Consider the following 21274-nt stretch of genomic DNA (forward strand, 5'->3'; position numbering starts at 1 on the left):
GTAGCAGCTCTAATATGTATCACATGTATCACACTGTCCCACATGCACTTCCTAATATAGATTTCAGAGCCGAATGAACATTAAAGATCTTATTAAATAAGTCTTAGTTTGACTGTACCTCAAGGAGTTTATATTACGAATTATACATATCTTCTTTATCATTGTATATTATTGTATATAATTACTTTTGGCCTAAAGATTTTATCATTGTAAATTCCAAAGATTATTGTAGTTTTTAGGTAGGATGGTGTCCCCGATTAGTAAGCCTATTACAGACTACCTAGAAGTTTGTAAATTCTAAAGATTATTAAATTTAGGTAGGATGGTGTCCCCGATTAGCAAGCCTATTACAGGCTAGCTAGAAGTTTGACACTGAAATAAAGTTATTATTATTATTATTACTTTTATTATTACTATTATTATTATTTCTAGTTCTCTAAGCTTAGTGCCAGACTCCCACATCACAATTCCATGAAAGACAATTGGGATTACTCTCTTAAAATAAATAGTTTCTAAAATAGATTTGGGTAGAAAAATTATACATCTCAGCATTTAACTTTTGTGTGAATGAAGAACGAGTTAATTTGATATGTTAAGACCAAGGTAGTTTGTCGTCAATTGTAACTCCATGGCAGACAGAGGAGGATACATACCCAATGATGTCCTCACCCCACTTCAGAGGTTTCATGGGACCTATGAAGGGCTTCGCACTCAAAATCATCACTTCGGATTTACCTTCGCGGACAACCAGAATGTTCTTAAGACTCCAGGAATTAACCTGGTATAAGACTTCTTGGGAAATTATGACAATATCGTCAACAGAATTCCCTATAACATGTAGTATCATCTGCAAACACATATAATCCCCACTGGTCATGCTATCTGCTAGGTCATTTACATATTAAGTAGCAAGCAGTCTAAGGCGAAGCAAAGATCCTTGAGGAACTCCAACTCTAACAGGTTTTAAATCTGATCTACCATTATTAACTTGAGTCCTTTGCATATAGTTGGCGAGATAATCATTGATCCAGCTCCACATATCACCTGATACACTGACTGCTTTAAGTTTTTCTGCAAGAATTATGTGGTCCACACAATCAAAAGCTTTGCAAAAATCAATGAATAAGACTCCAACCTTGTGACCTGTGTCCAAAGCTCTCCTCCAGGACTCAGTAAGATGGAGGAAAAGGCTTTTAGTAGAGTATCCTTCCTAAAACCCCATTGTCTATTTGTTAAGATACCATTAGAAATAATATGCAGTAAATGGTTTGAACCCGGGGGTAACATGTGAAAGTGTAGTGTGATCGTCTGGGTAAGTGTACTTCTGAGAAGAACTGTTGTCGGTGGTGGTGACTGACATTTCGACAACCTGTGCGGAAGTCATCATCAGAGTCAAGTGAATAGTTGTTGTCAGTAGAATGTTCTTAGCCCTGTTCGTGTAAAATGATTGGTCAGTTTTGACGTGATGTTATTAGCTGTAGGACTCAAGTGGTGTAAGTTGGTTATGATTGGTCTGTTTCAAACCGTTGGTAAAGTTAAGTTGTTCTGTTCGGTTTGTTTGTAATGTTAATGTCGTGAATGAGTTGTTTGCATGGAACCACTAGTAGTTGACACCTGTTTAGGGGGGTCAGTTTTAAGTCAGTAAACCAGCTTTCCAGAGTCCGTCGTTGAAAGTAGTTAGCGCTGTAGGTTAGGCATTGTAAGAGTCCCAGTCAAAATTGTGGTTCATAAGTAGATGATGTTCGGCAATGTGATTGTTGACATCACCTTTCCTCGTAGTCCGTCTGTGTTTACATAGGCTTGTTGCGAGGTTTCCGCTAGTCTCTCCGATGTAGGAGGCTTCGCAGTCGAAGCAATTGATCTTATAAATCGCTCCCTGTCTGTTCCTCAGTTTGTCCTGGTCTTTAACATTGGTTAGTAACTGATGTAGTGTGGTGATGGGTTTGTGGGTGACACCGATATTGAAGGGTTATAAGATGCATGAGATGTTCTCAGACATGCCTTTTATGTACGGTATGGTTGCTGTAGTCGTAGGAGTTGGGGTGTCATTTGTTTCAGTGGTAGTAGTAGTAGTAGGTCAGTGAATGTTTCATCAGATCAAGTCATCATTGTAGCTGTTCTTTGAAAAAACACGGTAAAGCTATTTGTACTCGTTGGATAAGTTGTCATGTTGCATGCTAGTTGCACGCATTGTGTTGGAGTTCTGATAGTTGTGGCTTTGTGTGATGCAGGGTTGTAGGATGACTCGTCTAGTAATATGTCGGTGTGCGTCAGTTTCCTGTAAACCGTCGTCTGTAGTGAGTTGTCGTCACAGCTTACCAGACAGTCTAGAAAAGGAAGTTTACCATTTTCTTCAATTTCTCTGGTAAACTGTATGTCAGTGTTTCATTCGTTAAGGTGGTGGTGGAATGCATCGATTTTGTCGTGTCTTAAGGGAGTGAATGTGTCATCAACATGGTGTAACCAAAGCCGTATCGTTTGTAGGTAAGTTGAAGGGCCCTTTCGACCTGCCCACAAACGATACCCCTTCGGTCACGCTATATTGACGACACATTCACCAACGTACAACACCATGAAATTGACACGTTCCACCACCACCTTAACGGACAAAACACTGGCATAAAGTTTACCAGAGAAGTCAAAGAAAATGGCAAACTTTCTTTCCTAGACTGTCTGGTAAGCTGTGACGACAACTCACTATGGACAACAGTTTAAAGGAAACCAATACACCAACAGATTACTAGACGAGTGATCCTACAACCCTACATCACACAAAGCCACAATTATCAGAACTCTAACATAATGCGCACAACTAGTATGCAACACGACAGACAACTTATCCAACGAGAACAAATACCTTTACCATGTTTTCAAAGAACAGCTACATTGACGACTTCATCCGACGAAACACTCACCAACCTAGTACTACTACTACTACTACTGAAACAAACAACACCGCAACTCCTACAACTACAGCAACCATACCGTACATAAAATGCATGTCTGAGAACATCTGGCACATCTTACAACCCTTCAATATCTGCGTTGCCCACAAACCTACCACCACACTACGTCAGTTACTAACCAACGTTAAAGACAAGGATGAACCGAGGAACAGTCAGGGAGCAATTTATAAGATCAATTGCCCCAACTGCCAAGCCTCCTACATCAGAGAGACTGGCAGAAACCTCACAACAAGACTGACTGAACACAGACAGGCCACAAGGAAAGGTGATGTCAACAATCACACAGCTGAATATCATCGAGTTACAAACCACAATACTGAATGGGACTCTGCGCAATGCCTAACCTACAGCACTAACTACTTTCAATGACTGACTCTGGAAAGCTGGTTTCCTAACTTAGAACAGACTCCCCTAAACAGGTGTCAACTACTACCCGCTCCATACAAACGACTCATTCACGACATTAACATTACAAACGAACCAAACAGAACGACCTAACTTTACCGACAGATCAAGACAAATCAATCACCACCGACTGACGCCACTTGACTCTTACAGCCAATAACATCACGCCAAAACTGACCAATCATTTTACACAAACTGGACAAGGCACATTCTCAGTGGTTTCAAGTCGGCAACCGCCGGAGTTCCGCCGGCTACTTGATTGTATGTCACCAGCTACTCTGGTCATAACAGCCTGCTCGTAACAAACAATCTCGCATTGCTTCTTATCCGCAAATCTTTAAGACAGCATAGTAACTTCCCACTCAATTTTGCAGCAATTACTCATGTGCAAAAGGAGGTAAGTGTTGTTAAAAAAAAAACTCAAATCATCCGCTATATCCTGTGCCGTATGCATTTGTGTTTTGTCGCTAAGTGGCTGCACCAACCTCATTGGGCGTGTGATGATGTCGGTCACATATCTTTCTTCTTCCCGCTGCTTCCAGATGACAGCATGGCAGTGAAACAAAAACATCAAACTGTGAACACACTTTTTTCATTTGGGTTCAAAAGGTCACGATCCTCAGGTAGGTCAACAAATTCGGCCAATAAACATTTAGCAATCACTCAACAAGTTGTCAGACTTTGTTAGTGTTCATTCTGGTACCATAATATTATGACTACTATGTTCAACTTGTTTATTGTACTTATCAATACTTAAGCTTAAATAAAATACGGTCGACTGATTTTATAGATAGAGGACATCATGAAGTCGTGTCTATTGAAATGAAAACGTTTAATAATGGCATATATAACATCGGTACATCGATAACAGGTTGACTATAAATGTCAAGAAGACCAAATTTATGCTGGCAGGCAGTAAAAGGATGTTATCCTTATTTGAAGACTTTGAGTTGCAACCAAATGGTGCACAAATCGATCGCGTGCAGTCATTCAAATATCTGGGAGTGACAACGGATGCAAAATGGAGCTGGAAGCCACATATCAGCAATTTGCTAAAGAAATTAGGTCATCGTCTTTCTTTGTTTAATCGCATATTTCATATGTTAGACAATAGAACTCGCATAGCCTTCTACAATGGGCTAGTGCTGCCACACCGAGACTATGCCGACACAGTGTGGGGAGATCAACCCGGTCTAAAATCAGAAATGTAAAATTGCAAAGTTTTCAGAACAAATTTGCGAAGAAAATTAAATTAGGGAAGATGTCTTCTTCAGAAGCTCTAAAGTGCCTAAATTGGCTCCCTCTAGCCGGAAGACGTCTATTTCATCGTTGTACCACCGTAGAAAATGCAATCAAAGGAGACATTCCACAACATTTTGAAAGTTTTAAATTGACATTGAGAAGTTCGCATGGCTACAACACTAGAAATGGCTACTTACCTAGACTGCCTAAACCTGAAACGGAATGCGGAAAGAGGGTGTCCTACTTCCGTTTTATAAATGACTGGATGTCCCTCCCAGTATTTTTAAGAAGGCCAATGCCATGCAAAGTTTTTAAGGAAACCCTTACAAGATTGTTAATGGATAAATATTTAAATGATGGATAAAACTTTAGATATACGCCGTTTTAGATCTGTGACATTTGTATTTCTTATTTTAGCTTTTAATACTTTTCATTTTTATGGAGGACCTCCCTGAAAACCACGTATTTACGTGACGGGCGCTTCCTCCTTAAAGATTGTTTATTATTATTATTATTATTATTATTATTATTATTATTATTATCGATATTACAGAGGTTATTCAGCCCAAAGTAATAGTTAGATCTACTCGTAATAGACTTGCATTGTTTTCATCATAATTTAAAGCATAAAAGTGTACTTAGTTCTTGTGATAATAAAAGACCACATGTTTACATTTTTTCTCAGCTTGAAGATGTTTAAATACTCATTAATTATTACAAAAGTATTCCCATTGGCCTGAAGTTACTTAACCCTGACTCTTGTCTATACTTTCCAATGTTAGTGTTATTCCTAATTCATGCAATGTCACCTTTACCAGTTTGTGTATGCCTATCTCCCAATCCATCAATATCATTTGTCCACTCAGTTCCAGCCAGCCCAGTGGATATAAGCCCAGTTTGCAGTCTACTGGTAATCCAACCTCTGCTTGTCAACTCTCTTATACTTAGATGCACAATAGAGCTGTTTCCCTTAGTCCGTTGGATGTCATTAAGGCAACCCAAACTTTATCACCCAACACCATGCAGAACAAAGCTGAAAAGATCTAATAGACCCTTGGAAAAATTCTCAAGTGGATAGTTACTCTAATTGTTGTTCATTGCAGTACCAGGGAGACTCATGCACCAGATGCAGTTCAGGCAACAGTAACTGCCCAACTGATTGCTAATACAGCCCTTACAGACAACAACTTTATTTTCGTTTTGCCGTTCTGGTTTTTAAGTGTATGATGAGATGCGCTCCGGAGTATTTGACATCTAAGTTTGTCAGAAGTTCCACCGTATCGACAAAGAATACAAGAAATTCTCAACTCTTGGACATTCCACTCTTCCGCACAGCTAGTGGCCAAAGGATATTTCAATATAGAGTGACTGCTTTGTGGAATGAGCTGCCACCTGTGCTCAAACTTAGTCCATCTGTGACGGCTTTCAAATGTTTGCTCAGGCATAAGCTCCTTAATGACGGCTTTAGTTAATTTTTATATTTTATCCTTTTATGTACTTAGGTTTTATTCGTGTAATGTAGATTTGACTCTGAAAAGCCCCTTGGGGATGAGCCAATAAATAAAGTATGTATGTATGTACTGCTATTGAGGCATGTATATCTTCTCCAGCAGGGTAGGATCAAGCAGTTGATCTAACACTGAGCAGAATACAGCCCTTTAGCACTGATGAAGGCCATAACATTTGTGGAGTCCGTAACAAGAGGCCGCCAACTACAGAAAAAAAATTGAGAAAATGAGAGAACTTGTCTTCCAGTATTTTCTAACTAAGTTCATGCAAAACAATAACATGAATTTTGCAAAGCTAATCCAGAAAAACAGATTTAGTGTTGCATTGAAATTTCCTGTCATATATTTATAAAGTCAATTTTCAAAAATTATAACACACTTTCTTTATAGAAAGGAAAACATAACTTAGCCAAAGCAGGAAAGTAAGAGAAGGTGACAAAACCACTGCATTATGGATCTTGGAAAGTCTGAACAAACATTGGGCATCACATATGTAGGTTTAAGTTGAGTTAAATGGTTGTCCTCACTTGTAGTAGTAGAGCCAAAGACTTTGATAGACTTAAAAGTATAAAAAAAATTAAACACTTTAAAATACAGACAACAGGTGGAACAAGGATTGAATCAACTTTTTCAAATGACAAAGAACCTTTTTAAAGAACAAAAACATCAGCATTTATGTGTCATCAAAAGTAATAACAATTAATTCTCTCTAAATAATTTCCTTTTAGGTGACCCAAGTATGAATGATTCAAGTGGTAAGTTGTATTCCATTTTTACCATTTGCTTAATAGCCAACAAGAGAAAACACTGAACAGTAATGAGAAATTAACCCACAATCTTCATCAAAGAGTTTATTCCTCAAACTAATAATTTTCCTTTCACCTAAATTGAAGTGACATGTTATCACACACTGTTAATAAAATACCTGGCAAGATCTGTGCTATAGGCATAAATGTACATTAGCCTAAGATAATTAAGAAAATGCTATTAAGCAACTTGAATTTCCTATATGAATCCACCATAACCTCTCACAAATTGTGCTATATCAATCCACTGAAAAAATTGACACAGTATTATCTACTATTATTGACCACTATTTGTTGAGACACAATGATAAGTTAACTCTAAAGATGATAACTGCAAGAACAAGTGTTCTTAAAGTATAGTTATTTTCATAGAGTTGTGAGAACATGGAACTCCCTTGCCCTTTCCATCTGTGAGGCAACAAGTGTAAATTCTTTTAAAGTCTTAGTTCATGGATTAGTTCATTCCCTTAGTGTATTTATTAGTTTTTTAATTTATTTATATCTATTTCTACCATATTTTCATTTGCATAATTATTTTCATTCAAGTACCACTGGTGATCTGCTCTAATATGGAGTCTACAACTCTTTTGCATTTCATCCCTTGGCTTGTTTTTTGTGTGCCATAATTCGATGTATACTGGTATTCAATGCTTTGATCTAATCAGTAACAACACAAATTCAATAATTTAGTCTTTTCATTTCAGACCAAAGCATGGTTGATTAATTAATTTACATAACCTGTCACCTATAAAGACCATCGAGAACATGAATCAATATTTTTGCAAAATTTCGAAACAAACACAAGTATATTGTGCTGTCTACTTCTCCCCAGAGAAGCATTCAGTCCTCAAGCCCAAATTCAAGTCTTCATCACCTGTTAAAATACAGAAGTTCCAACTAAAGAAAAACCATAAGACGGCAAAAAAGAAGAGTTCATTCTCAACAAAAGAACAAAAATTCAAGATCCCCATGGAAGTGAGACAGATTTTGACCTCAGCAAATAAACGAAGCAACCATGGAAGCAACAGACAGCTCAGTAGAGGAAATTCAAGACCGAGAAAATAATATCCTGGTCAACATTGCTGGCCGTATTTTATTTGATGGTGCCGTGGAAACTGTGAATGTTCACAGAAAAACTCTGACTATACAAGAGGTGCTGTTTATAGATAACAGTGGATCTCTACAGCTGGTCTTGTGGAAACAGGACATAAGTAAAATAAAACCAGGACAAGGTTACAATTGAAAATATCAAATGTTGCCATTAAAGAATTTAATGGCACAAATTATTCAATGTAACGCCAGATTCACAGCGATTGCTGAAAGGCCGAAGGTCACTTGCGACACAACGTGTCGCAGTGAATAGAGTATATGTGAGGGGATGCTTCACTGATTGAACAGTGCCTGAAATCACGGAGAACCAACTGTAGTTGACGGTGAATTTATTGGCATTAATCAAACGTAAACTGAAATACAATGCAGTAAACTAATTACTTGGTAATAAAGGATTTCACTGAAGACGGCAAGTCACGAGTCAATAGTTATAAACATTCCAATCATTATTACTGTGTGACAATGTTTATAAAACCAGCATTTGAATGATTAACGATTAAGAACATGAATGATTCTAGACAGGTAGAGATACTGCTAACACTCCTAGTTACGATAAACGCTAAGATCTTGAAGGAAATAAAATTGCACGATGCTATAAAACAAGTTTGTATGAGCGCAATTGCAAGCGATTAGTTAGTTCGATTAGTTTTAGTATTAATTAGATTAATTAATACTAAAACAAACCAAAACGGTTTATACTCACACATCGGTTCCCGATTGCACTCTAAATAGCCAAGGGTAGCTTAAGCTTAAATTTACTTGACACACATACTGTGCACAATGAACTTAAACTCTACCATCCACGTGTAAGGGCTAGTAACGTATTGCTAAGCAACGAATTGGCGAATCAGAAAGAGTAGAGTCTAATCACTTAAAACAAAGGCTTAAATTTAGCGTTCATTACATTCAACTTGAACAAAAAACAGCACAATAAATGAGGCTGACAAATTAAGGATAGATCGGGAAGTTGTTGTATTAGAAAAAAAAACAACACCTGAAGCTGCAATTCAGACCAGATGGAATTATCTAAGTTCAATCTCATTGAACCCACAACAAGTGCTACTTGAAAGTTATGAACAGTGACATGAAAATTCTCAAATATTCTGAGTGTGGCCTAATGCAACTGAAGACCAAATGTTGCTGTAAAATAATGGCCAGTATTCTTACCATCTCTGGGAAAGACAAGACTTCCCTGGACATATATACTATTACAACAGAACAGGATGGGCAATTGGTGAAAGAATTTGCAGACCTTAGTGATGATGATATCACTGAACTGCTTCTTACTGTGGAAGGAACCGCTGTATTCAATCACAAAATACCAAAGAGGTGATCAAATTGATGAATAGGAATTATTTGTTTCATAGGCAAAAGTGGGAAATTCCACTTCTTTTACTTAATAAGTTCTATTAGATTTCTCTTTGTATGTTGTTCACTCTATATTTTTGCCAATTTCAAATTAATTTTTTAACTAGTTATAACCATTTTTATTAAAATACACTATTGTTGTTTTTACAAATGAGATCTAAGGATTACCATGTAATTAACTCTCAATGTTAGTTATTTCAAATAAATTTCATTAATTATGTCTTTACTTGACTTCTTTCAAAGCAAAAAAAAACACGTTACCATTAATAGCAATGATTCATTTCGTTTCAGAAATGCCTTCTGAACTTAGCTTGTTAAATGTTTTTTGTTGCATGTTCTCCCATCATTTGTTTATTTTCAAAGCCAACTCTTTGAACTACTAACATAATCCTCACCAACTTTCACACACCATGGTTGTGATTACCAATGACAGTGAGCAGAAGAGAAGTTTGTGCATTCTAATGATGCATTTCACGCATCATAAGCAATTAGAAAACAGGCCAACAAAACTAATACCTATAGACCAATCAGAGTTTTTAACATTAATTACGACCCTCCCCCACCCCAATAAAAAAAAATTGTCTTAAAACAACCACTACACCCACAATCCAGTGTTTGGACAGAATATTGTTTGAGGTCAGAAGGATGCTCTTAAATCTTAGTTTTGGAAACAACACACAATTTGACATTACTATAAGAAATAAAAGGTCACGAATCACTGCGTAAACTATCAATAGGATGTGCCACAGCATTACCATCTTTTAGATATCCTAGTAAACCAGGAAAGTGTTAAGTCGAGTCTCAGTGATTAGAGCAACAAAAGCTAATAAGAGTTTATTCATTGACCAACGAAATACATGAAGAGATTATTTTTTTTTAACCATGAGACAGTTCTGTTGGAAAAGGTAAGACAGGCGACTAAACCACTGCCACACTCGCCGCACGAAATAGGAAACACTCGGGGTGCTTTGTTAGAGCTTGACTCATTTTCAAAATGGAGGATTTTACTGCGAAAAGTTCGATAATGTTCAACAGTATACAGTGGCCGATATTTTCAAAATAGAGGTTAATTCTTTACAAAACCAAACCTCAGGACTTGTTGTGATGAAGCTGTACGACTTTTTGTCCTTTGTTATTGTATATACATCAGTGTTACTTTGTTGCAGGTTGAAACCATAGTGAGGTTCAATTCATTTCAGACAAGTTTTGTGAAAACTACCTCTGTTCCAACCCACAAACCAATTAAATAACCTGAGCAGTGAACCAAACAACAGACTGCCAACCCCTTTTTGCTCATATTTCTCAAAGACTGATCTCGTGAACACGTACACCAAATTATGACAGAAAATCTAAAAATTGAGACTTTCGGCAAATTCAGATCAGGGTTGGTTTGTGGCGATCATGCAACTGTCAACCTCAAATAAACCATATGCCCCGAAATCGGCGAAATCATTAAAATATCTCAAAAGAAAGGAAGCTTGGTCTGCACATTGCACTAGAATAACAGCAGGTTTGAAACTTTAACAACACTAGCGTAACGAAAGTGGTTCGCAAACCTTTAGGTAGCATTGATCCTAGATATTTGATGTGATCAATTTGCGTCCCAAGAGTTCCAACCGCCTGCATTCGATAGAGGCTCTTCCTTCCAAACCTTCAGGGACTTTTAACCTACAATTAGGACACACAAATTGGTAAAAAATAGTAACAGTCATTACAAAGATATTTCAAGTGAGTTCATGATCAAAGTGGATTTCGAAAGCTACTGAGGATCATGTTTGAAGTCCATCGCAATATTCTATCAAACCTATGTGTTGTCGCCGACGGAAGTTTTCTTTACAAAATCTAGCTTACCCTGACATCTAAAAGTTAAATACTACTTGTAGATAACCACTACATCCAGGGACAGCACCAACTGACAACACACATCAATAGAATAAAATTATGTGTTCAAATGTGTTGTCGTAACACAATCACGTGTCTCCCTTGTCTCCCTCCTGTTTGGGCGACGAAACTACAGTATACGGTCAGCGGTTTTTATTTTCATTTCCTGTAAATATTATCATTATTACTATTTTCGTTATTTTCATTCTTATTATTCTTTTATTACTATCGTGATAATTTTCTACTCCATAAAGTAGTCTGGGAACGTAAAAGTATCGGTGGTTTTCGATTCGTAGGAGCGAAGAAAGGGAACAACCGTCGAGTTCGCGGGCTACATAACCTTCCATAGGTAACAACGACAGATTGGTTTTTATCCCTGCTTTCGTTTCAAGCTATCATCCATTCTCCAAGACGAAATTGTTTACAACAACACTTTTCATAAGCTGGCAGAGGGCGTCTGTTTTTCTTTGCACATTCGAACACATTTAAGTTTTAAAAAAGTTCTAGGGTAAAATTGAGCTGAAAGAGGACAATATTCAATCATTTATACCGGTAGGTGAAATGTTCTTTGCCGAACACTTTGAAGAAGGGAAGCAATCTGTTACTAATGTAGATGTGACCAAGTTAGATATTTACTTAATGAAGCGAAATAAATGTACATTAACTAATCCTAAAAAGCTTTTCCGTTGTGTCTACGGTCCTCATTCTAACAGGAACTTAAACTGACACCTTGAAAGTCTGGGGAATATTAAGCGTGCCCGAGAGCACTGCCCTGTGCATCTTTCGCAGTTCGTCTGGGCTTCTGCCTCCCACCAGCTCGCACATCATGACATCCAGCTCCCGTGACCACCCCCCCCCCCCCCCGAGGGCATCCATTATGATGTTTTATTACACGACTCTGGCAGTCAGAGGGCCAATATCTAAAATCAACCAATCAAAATGCTCTATTACCGGTCAATGTTATCTCAGTATTGGACCGGGCACTGTCCCGAATGGTCCCGAATGATACCGCACTTGTGTCCCTCTGAACTTCTTGCTCGGAAACGTTCTGGAAGAATATCGGCCCTAGGTCTTTTTTGTACGGACCGAGCTGCGCTCGCGCCGTACTGTCAAGACCTCGGGCCGATATTCTCCCAGTACGGCCCTCGCGCTTGGTCAATAAGATATATATATTGCTTCACCTCGTAGCCTGGGAACTGCTGCCTTAGTTCCTAGCGAAGAGGTCCGTACTTCAGTGTCTTCTCTTCATCCTCCCTTGTCCGATTGTTAACCCACGGGCAGCTCATTTCCATTTATTATTATTATTATTATTATTATCATTATTATTGATTTTTGTTTTTATGTCTGCAGTACATGTCATCCAGCAAAAAGTCAATTGGACCAACAAACTACCGATTATTGTTACGCAAAAACCAGGAATTACTAATTAGGGCTTTCAAAGTTCCATCTTGAATCATGTGCGAACAACAAACTATCGTAGTATCCATTATCAGTAAATAGTTTTTAATTCTTACATGTATGACGGTGAAAAACATCATTTGAAAAGTTGATGCCGCCGAAGAAGCGGTCTAGAGGAAGGCCGGGTCTGCCCGGCTCGGCAAACGTTATTCAACTTCGAGAGTCCGTGTATGATTTGTGGAGGGCAAGGAAAACAACAATGGGTTTCGGTAACACTACAGACAGTGCTTTTGCAGAAATGTTATTACATTGTTCCTACGATGGAACTAGAGACTCCGGGGAAATTTTTTTCGAGGTGAGAATAATTATTTGACTGATTTTTACTTGAGATCCTGAGATATGTATGTAAGCGATCTCATTTGTTCAAGTCATTATTCTATAATTGAAATGCGTAAAGTAAATCCATTTTGGCCAACATTGGTTATTTGTTTATTTTTTATTTAGTGTTGAAGCCGAACAATTTCCTTCAACATCAAGAAAGCTTTGTACAAGTTTTATACACAGACTCGATTTATGATTTTTCAGTCTCAAATATTTAGCTGCAAATCTGTTTACTGTGTTCTTCGCCAAATCTTTGTTTTTCTTTTTAATAGTGTTTGTGAATGACTATCAGAGTTCGCCATTTAACAATAGCGCGATTCCAAAACAAAAAAAAACGAATGCAAAGGATCTCGGATGAAAATGGGCCTTTAATGTCATGAATGAGTTGTTTGCATGGAACCAGTTGTAGTTGACACCTATTTAGGGGAGTCTGTTTTAAGTTAGTAAACCAGCTTTCCAGAGTCAGTCGTTGAAAGTAGTTAGCCCTGTAGGTTAGGCATTGCAAGAGTCCCAGTCAAAAGTGTGGTTCATAAGTCGATGATGTTTGGCAATATGATTGTTGACATCACCTTTCCTCGTAGCCCGTCTGTGTTCAGTTAGTCTTGTTGCGAGGTTTCCGCTAGTCTCTCCGATGTAGGAGGCTTGGCAGTCGAAGCAATTGATCTTATAAATCGCTCCCTGTCTCTTCCTCAGTTTGTCCTGGTCTTTAACATTGGTTAGTAACCGATGTAATGTGGTGATGGGTTTGTGGGTGACGCTGATATTGAAGGGTTATAAGATGCACGAGATGTTCTCAGACATGCCTTTTATGTAAAGTATGGTTGCTGTAGTCGTAGGAGTTGGGGTGTCATTTGTTTCAGTAGTAGTAGTAGGTCAGTGAATGTTTCATCAGATGAACAACAACAACAACAACAACCTTTATTTATGTGTCAAATCTAAAATAGCAGTTATACAACCACTAACTGGGGACACTAAATACTACCTAAAAATTTGAGAAATTTAAAAATAAAACAATATATATGTACAATTTAAAGTCTAACCTAAGTCTTACATAAAAGGCAGTTTTCACATTTACTATCAGTCAATTTAGAAACAAGGTCTATTCTACGTATGTTACATTTAAAAGATGATATGGATGTCAGTTCTCTTACATTTCTTGGTACAATTGCCCATATTTTGGGTCCCATATATCTAAGCGAAGGTTTTCCAAAAGTGACAGTATTAAATCTAGGTATACCAAAATCATTATTACGCAGTGTGTACCTAAGTTGTGGAATTTGAAAAAGGCTACATATGTAATTAGGAGATAAATTGTTCTTTACCTTATACATAAGAATGGCTATATCCTGTAGTCTTCTGTTCTGCAGTGTACTTAGGTTAGCCATGTCTAATAATTTATCATAACTACTCCCCTTATCACAGTAAACTGCCCTAAGTGCCCTTTCTTGAATACGTTCCAATTTTCTAGTATCACTCGCCCTACAAAAATGCCAGACAAGATGGCTGTATGTTAAATACGGAAGAATGGCTGCCTTAAACAACTTCAGCTTGGTGTCTGTTGGTATCATATTCCTGAGCCTCATCAGGACTCCAACACGCTGGCTACTCCTCTTACAAATGTTAGCAATGTGTTCATCAAATTGAAGCCTATTGTCTATATATACCCCAAGAAGTTTTAAACACTTGGTAGATTTAACTTCATTGTCATCAATTATAATACTATCCATATCATTATTTTTATTCCCAAGTGTCATTGTCTGATACTTGTCATAGTTCCCTTTTAAGAAATTCGATCTATACCATCTGGAGGCTAATTCGGCACTTGCTATTAACTTATCATGCACCTCAGTAACATTACTGCCTGCAGCATGGAACTGGTGGTCGTCTGCATACATATTGATATTAGAATTAGAATTTACACTGTATGTCAGATCATTTTGGAACATGTTCCATATCAATGGTCCAAATGCGGAGCCCTGTGGACATCCCCTTGACCCCCTCTCCCACTCACTCACTGTGGATCCCAACTTCACCCTATTGTACCGATCAGTGAAGTAGGAGTCCAACAATTTTAGACTGTTCTCCCGAATACCATAAGCCTTTAATTTAGCAAGTGTGAGTGGATAGTAGAGGGAATCAAAGGCTTTACTCATGTCCGTAGAAAGAACACCTACCACTTTATGTTCATCTAAAGATATCTTCCAATTCTCTGTCATAGCCAGTAGAGCTGTTTCGCAGCTATGATTTTTCCTGTAGGCTGTCAGTTTATCACATAATTTATCATTGAAACTATAATTAAGCTGTTTACTAAGTAACTGTTCAAAAATCTTATTTATAGTAACTTGTACAGTTATGGGCCTATAGTTCTTTTTCTCATGGGGGTCCTCTTTCTTAAATACTGGTGTCCACTCTCCTTTCTTCCACACCGCAGGCCACTCACCCAATGTTATACATGAATTGTATAATGCTGTCAGAGGCCCTGATAGTTCTCTAGCACCCAGCTTAAATGCTTTGGGGGGGACACCATCCCAACCAGTACTCTTTCTGGGGTTAATACTTTCCAGTGCGGTCTCCACCTCAAGTATCTCCAGATTCCGAAACTGGAAGTCTTGATGGCCTATCATATTCTCTGTGATATTCCGAACACTTGAATGAGTCACAAAAGAAGAGTCAGTAATGCCTTCTGTGTCACCAATACCATCAGCAATGGTAGAAAAATAGTCGTCATTGTGGTTGTTCTTTCAAAAAACACGGTAAAGCTATTTGTTCTCGTTGGATAAGCTGTCTGTCATGTTGCATGCTAGTTGCACGCATTGTGTTAGAGTTCTCATAGTTGTGGCTTTGTGTGATGCAGGGTTGTAGGATGACTCGTTTAGTAATCTGTCGGTGTGCGTCAGTTTCCTGTCAACTGTCGTCTGTAGTGAGTTGTCGTCACAGCTTACCAGACAGTCTAGAAAAGGAAGTTTACCATTTCCTTCAACTTCTCTGGTAAACTGTATGTCAGTGTTTCATCCGTTAAGGTGGTGGTGGAATGCGTCGATTGTGTCGTGTCATAAGGCAGTGAATGTGTCATCAACATGGTGTAACCAAAGCCGTATCGTTTGTGGGTAAGTCGAAGGGCCCTTTCGACCTGCCCATGTAGAGTGCGTGACATGTTTTGTCGAGTTCATGAACCCAAAAGGGTGTCGGGTAAAAGAGAGAAAACGCATGTGCTCGAAGTTTTGGGAATAAATATAACCTTGTGTTTCATTATCTGGTTGATTTGAGTGTGTAACATTGGCGACCCTGCCAGGATTGGACCGAAGAGGCTTATCATCGACGAAGAACTGCCTTGGGTTGTGAAGGACAAAGTAATTGGCACGCTTGATTGATTCGTCGAGCGCGAGTTGGTTGTGGTCGATTGCTGTCGACGGCGGACTGATCTTGACGTAAAGTGTCGCATTTCTTTTGTGAACGGCTGATTGCACTATTGGTGAGTACGAAAGATTATTTCTTGGAAGTATGACGGACACCGAGAGTCTGCAGATCGAAATTCAGGCCGCGTTGTGTTCCTTGAGCGAGGAAAGGCTTAAAGAAGTTTGTAGTGGGCTGAACATTACTGTACCGCCTGAGAGCAAGGGAAGGTTGGTTTTTATCCGAGCTCTAAATAAATACCTCGAAACGGAAGAATTAGATAATGAGAAGCTCAAAGTGTTGTCGTCATCTCTAAGTATGCAGGGAAAATTTGTACCGGAACAGAAAACGGAACCGCCGAAAGCTTCTGAAAATAGTAAGGCGACCGTCAAAATAGAGCAAAATCCCGCGGTGTCAATTTCAAATTCAAACGCGACTTCAAAATTTCGGGCCAGATTGGCGACGCGTCGCAGAAGGATCGTTTGAGTTTTTCCTCGCTAGTACATCAAATTGAGAATGGATTAAAGAACGACTATACAGAGGATGAAATCAAAGAGGCTGTGATAAAAGCGATAAATCCGGCGTTAAGCCTAAGAAGTTATTTGGAGGGTAAGGTAGATTTAACACTGGCCAAATTGAGGAGAATTATGCGTTCTCATTATCAGGAGAGAATAGCAACCGAACTATATCATCAGTTGAGCTCAACTGTCCAACAGCCAAAGGAAAAACCTCAAGAATTCTTGATCCGCCTTCTCGATTTGAAACAGAAGATCTTGTTTGCATCTCAAGAAACTGACTCGGACCTGAAATATGATCCTACCTTAGTACATGGCATGTTTGTCCATAGTTTTTCCCTTGGCCTGCAAAATGAGAATATCAAGATCGAAATGAAGCCCTACTTGGAAAAGAAATTTATAAGCGATGAAGAACTATTCGAGAAATTAAATGTGTGTTTCAGTGACGAACTGGAGCGATCACAGAAATTCGGTTCACAGCTAACCCCCAAGGTAAATACTGTTCAAAAGGGAGGGGACAAGCAGGAGACAAAGAATAATGGGGTGGAGGAAGGTCTCATGAAAGAACTAAGGGAGCTCAAGGCAGAGGTGGCCGCAGTCAAAGAGAGAGTTCGGGCCCCACTCCGGGTTCAAACCCCCCTCACACAACAGCCTATGAGACAACCCCCACTGTGTAGGACCTGCCAACAAAGTGGGAATGGATGGCCGTGCAACCATTGCTTCAGGTGTGGGGCGAGTGGCCATTATGTACGCGAGTGTAATGCCCAATTCAGCCGACGCTCTCCAGCAGAATTCCAGGGAAACGGCCAGAGGTCACGTCCATGGGACAGGGTGTGACCAGGCAAGAAAACCAGTCCCGTTACGTGCAGTGTGGAAAACAAAGCACAGACCATGTACCACTTAACCGCGGCGGAGCCTGTAAGACCAATAGATATTATTCAAAAGAATGTCAAGTAAAATACAGAGCTGTGCATAAACCAGTTTGCATGGCTATACAGGAACTTGAGAAACAGAAAGCAGCCGGAGATGATGGCCATGATTTGAACACGACGTTTCCCTGCCACCTGACGCCAAGGCAGCAGCTCGGACTGACAAAAATCGTGGGACGGAGGTGCGTGGTAAAATGCCTAATGCAGGGAAAGGAAGTGGAGGCATTATGGGATACAGGTTCCCAGGTTTGTGTTGTGTCAAGGAAGTGGCAACAAACTCACTTACCGCTGGAGGTGTTAAGAAATGTTGAAGAGTTGTTGGGAGCAGGAGAAGAGCTGAATTTGGAAGCGATGAATGGGACAAACATTCCATTTGACGGTTGGATTGAGATCGGGTTTAAGTTGGCTGGGGACGATACAACTGCTCATGAGCTGACAGTTCCAGTACTGGTGGGACAAAAGGAACAAGAGTACCCAATCATTGGCTTCAATGTTATAGAAGAAATCCTCGCTCAATATGGTGGAAACCACCAAGCGGCAAGTAACATCATTCAGCAGTCATTCCCTTCAATTCATCATACTCGCATAGGTACCCTGATCAATTTGATCCAGTCAAGAACACAGGATACCGGTACTGCAGCTGTTAAAGTCGGAAAGAGAGATGTTATGCTGCCAAAAGGAGAGGCAACGACAGTTAAGTGTCAAACTCACCTCGGACCAGTTCCAGAGGGGATGCCAGTAATATTTGAGCCCAAGGAAGACAGCGAGCTCCCAGACGGACTGGAATTGGGCGAGGAACTTACTAAAATAACCCCGGGAACCTCTAGTCACGTGGCCGTCGTGGTCCAAAACAATACAGACAGAAACATCTTGTTAAAGCGCAGAACAGAATTGGGCCGGATACACCTGGTAAAGTCAGTTCTACCAATTCCAAACACTCCCGACTCGTACTCTCGAGGAGACGAGGATTCTTACCCTGAAGCTACCTCGCATCCTGGTCAGGAACAAGATGGATGGGAGCCACCAGTTGACTTGAGTCAGCTAGAAGACAATGAACAATTGATCGTCCACGAAATGCTACGGCAAGAAGCTGGAGCCTTTGCAAGAAACGACGATGATGTTGGCTGCGTGGAGAACTTGGTGCTGGATATCCAGTTAAAGGACAATGAGCCAGTACAGAAGAACTATATCTCCATCCCCAAGCCACTCTATGGGGAAGTGAAAGAGTACTTAGAAGACTTGATTAATCGAAATTGGATCTGCAAGTCCCGTTCGGCTTACTCCTCACCCATGGTCTGTGTTCGCAAAAAGGATGGAAGTCTGCGACTTTGTATTGATTATCGAGAATTGAACAAGAAAACATATCCAGAACGACAGCCGATTCCCCGTATACAGGATATCTTAAATGGCCTAGGCGGCAACAGATGGTTTACAGTTCTGGACCAAGGGAAGGCCTACCACCAAGGCTTTATGACAGAAGAAAGCCGCCCCCTGACTGCATTCGTGACCCCCTGGGGATTGTATCAATGGAATAGAATACCGTTCGGGCTAATGAATGCACCGGCGGCATTCCAAAGGTGCATGAATGAATGTCTAGATGGCTTACGTGACAACATCTGTATCCCCTACCTGGATGATGTCTTGGTGTATAGTACGACCTTTGAGCAACACGTTCAGGATGTCCAACAAGTCCTGCGTCGACTGCAGGAACATGGGATAAAGTTAAAGCCATCAAAGTGCAAGCTCTTCCAACGACAAGTTAGATATTTGGGGCGGGTTGTTTCCGGCGATGGCTACTCTCTAGACCCAGAGGACACGGCCGCCGTACACAACTTGGCGAAACAAAAACCAGCAACAGTGGGTGATGTGCGTAAACTGCTGGGGTTCCTGAGTTACTACAGGCAATACATCCAGGATTTCTCACGCATCGCTAAGCCCCTGTACGATCTAATGGCTGGCCCTGATCTATTGGCTAATAATCATAAGGTAACATGGACAGAGGAACATCAGAAGCGGCTTGACATGCTGGTCGACCGACTAACTTCTCCTCCAGTGATGGCATTTCCCGACTTTACGAAGCCATTTGTACTTCACACAGACGCCTCACAAGAGGGACTTGGAGCTGTATTGTATCAAGAACAGGACGGGGAGCTCAGAGTTCTAGGTTATGCCTCTAGGACACTAACTCCAGCAGAGAAAAATTACCACATGCACGCGGGAAAACTGGAGTTCCTTGCCCTCAAATGGGCAGTAACTGAGAAGTTCCGTGATTACTTGTACTACTCGACCTTCTTCACTGTTTACACCGACAACAATCCACTAACTTACATTCTGTCGTCAGCTAAGTTGTCTGCAGTAGGGCACCGGTGGGTGGCAGAACTGGCAGATTTTAATTTTAACATCAAGTATCGGCCTGGCAAATCTAACATTGATGCGGATGTACTATCTCGCCTACCGCTAGATTTCAGTGCATACATGGAAACCTGTATTGCAGAAATGGAAAAGGACGCAATTTGTGCAACAAGTCAAGCAGTGATACATCAGGAAACAGACGCCACACCCTGGGTGGCAGCAGTTTCAGCAAGAGTTGGCATTGCTCACGCAGAACCGGGCGTCACAGATTTGGTTTTTCGCCAACTTACTTTAGAAGAAATATTAAGGGCTCAACGGGAAGACCCCGACATCTCACGAATCCTGGCCTACAAGAAACGGGGATATCCCCCACCAGGAGGAGAGCGGAAAAATGAGACTCGTACAACATCTTGCTACTTGAGAGCATGGAATAAACTCCATATATCAGCGGACGGGATTCTGTGGCGCCAAACTAAGAGTCGATTGCAGCTAGTATTACCCACAAAGTTTAAACAGTTGGTTTACCAAGAGCTTCACATTGAGATGGGTCATCTGGGTGCAGATCGAGTGGTGGACTTAGCGAGATCTAGGTTCTATTGGCCTTACATGCAAGAGGAAATCGAGTATTTCATCGCCAACAAGTGTCACTGCATCCAGCAAAAGAAGCCCCAAACCTCCCCTAGAGCACCAATGGAGAGCATTACGACAACTGCCCCTTTTGAGATGGTGTCTATAGACTTTCTTCATTTGGAGAAAAGCCAACGGGGATTTGAATACATTTTGCTGATAGTAGATCACTTCACAAGGTTTGCACAGGCCTACCCAACCCGAAACAAGACAGCACGAACGGTGGCTGAAAAGATTTACAATGACTTTGTACCACGATTCGGATTCCCAGCCCGTATACACAGTGATCAAGGAGGAGAATTTGAGAACAATCTCTTCCATCAACTACATAAGTTGTCTGGCGTTTCCAAGTCTCGCACCAGCCCCTACCACCCTCAAGGGAATGGGCAAGTG

The 21274-nt window shown here is 40.1% G+C and overlaps 1 protein-coding gene across 1 annotated transcript in view; it reads right to left on the reverse strand.

The window, feature by feature from the left end:
• Positions 1–12117, reverse strand: part of LOC111332754 (histamine H2 receptor-like) — a 37139-nt gene extending 25022 nt beyond the window's left edge. Inside the window, exons 1-2 of the mRNA XM_088755972.1 lie at positions 11257–12117; positions 10962–11073 (exon numbers count right to left, since the gene is read on the reverse strand). The gene's annotated coding sequence lies outside the window, so the exon portion shown is untranslated. The remainder of the gene's footprint in view (positions 1–10961; positions 11074–11256) is intronic.
• Positions 12118–21274: the final 9157 nt, after the last annotated feature.

This window comes from Stylophora pistillata, chromosome 4, assembly GCF_964205215.1.
Source record: "Stylophora pistillata chromosome 4, jaStyPist1.2, whole genome shotgun sequence".
Classification (NCBI taxonomy): Eukaryota; Metazoa; Cnidaria; class Anthozoa; order Scleractinia; family Pocilloporidae; genus Stylophora; species Stylophora pistillata.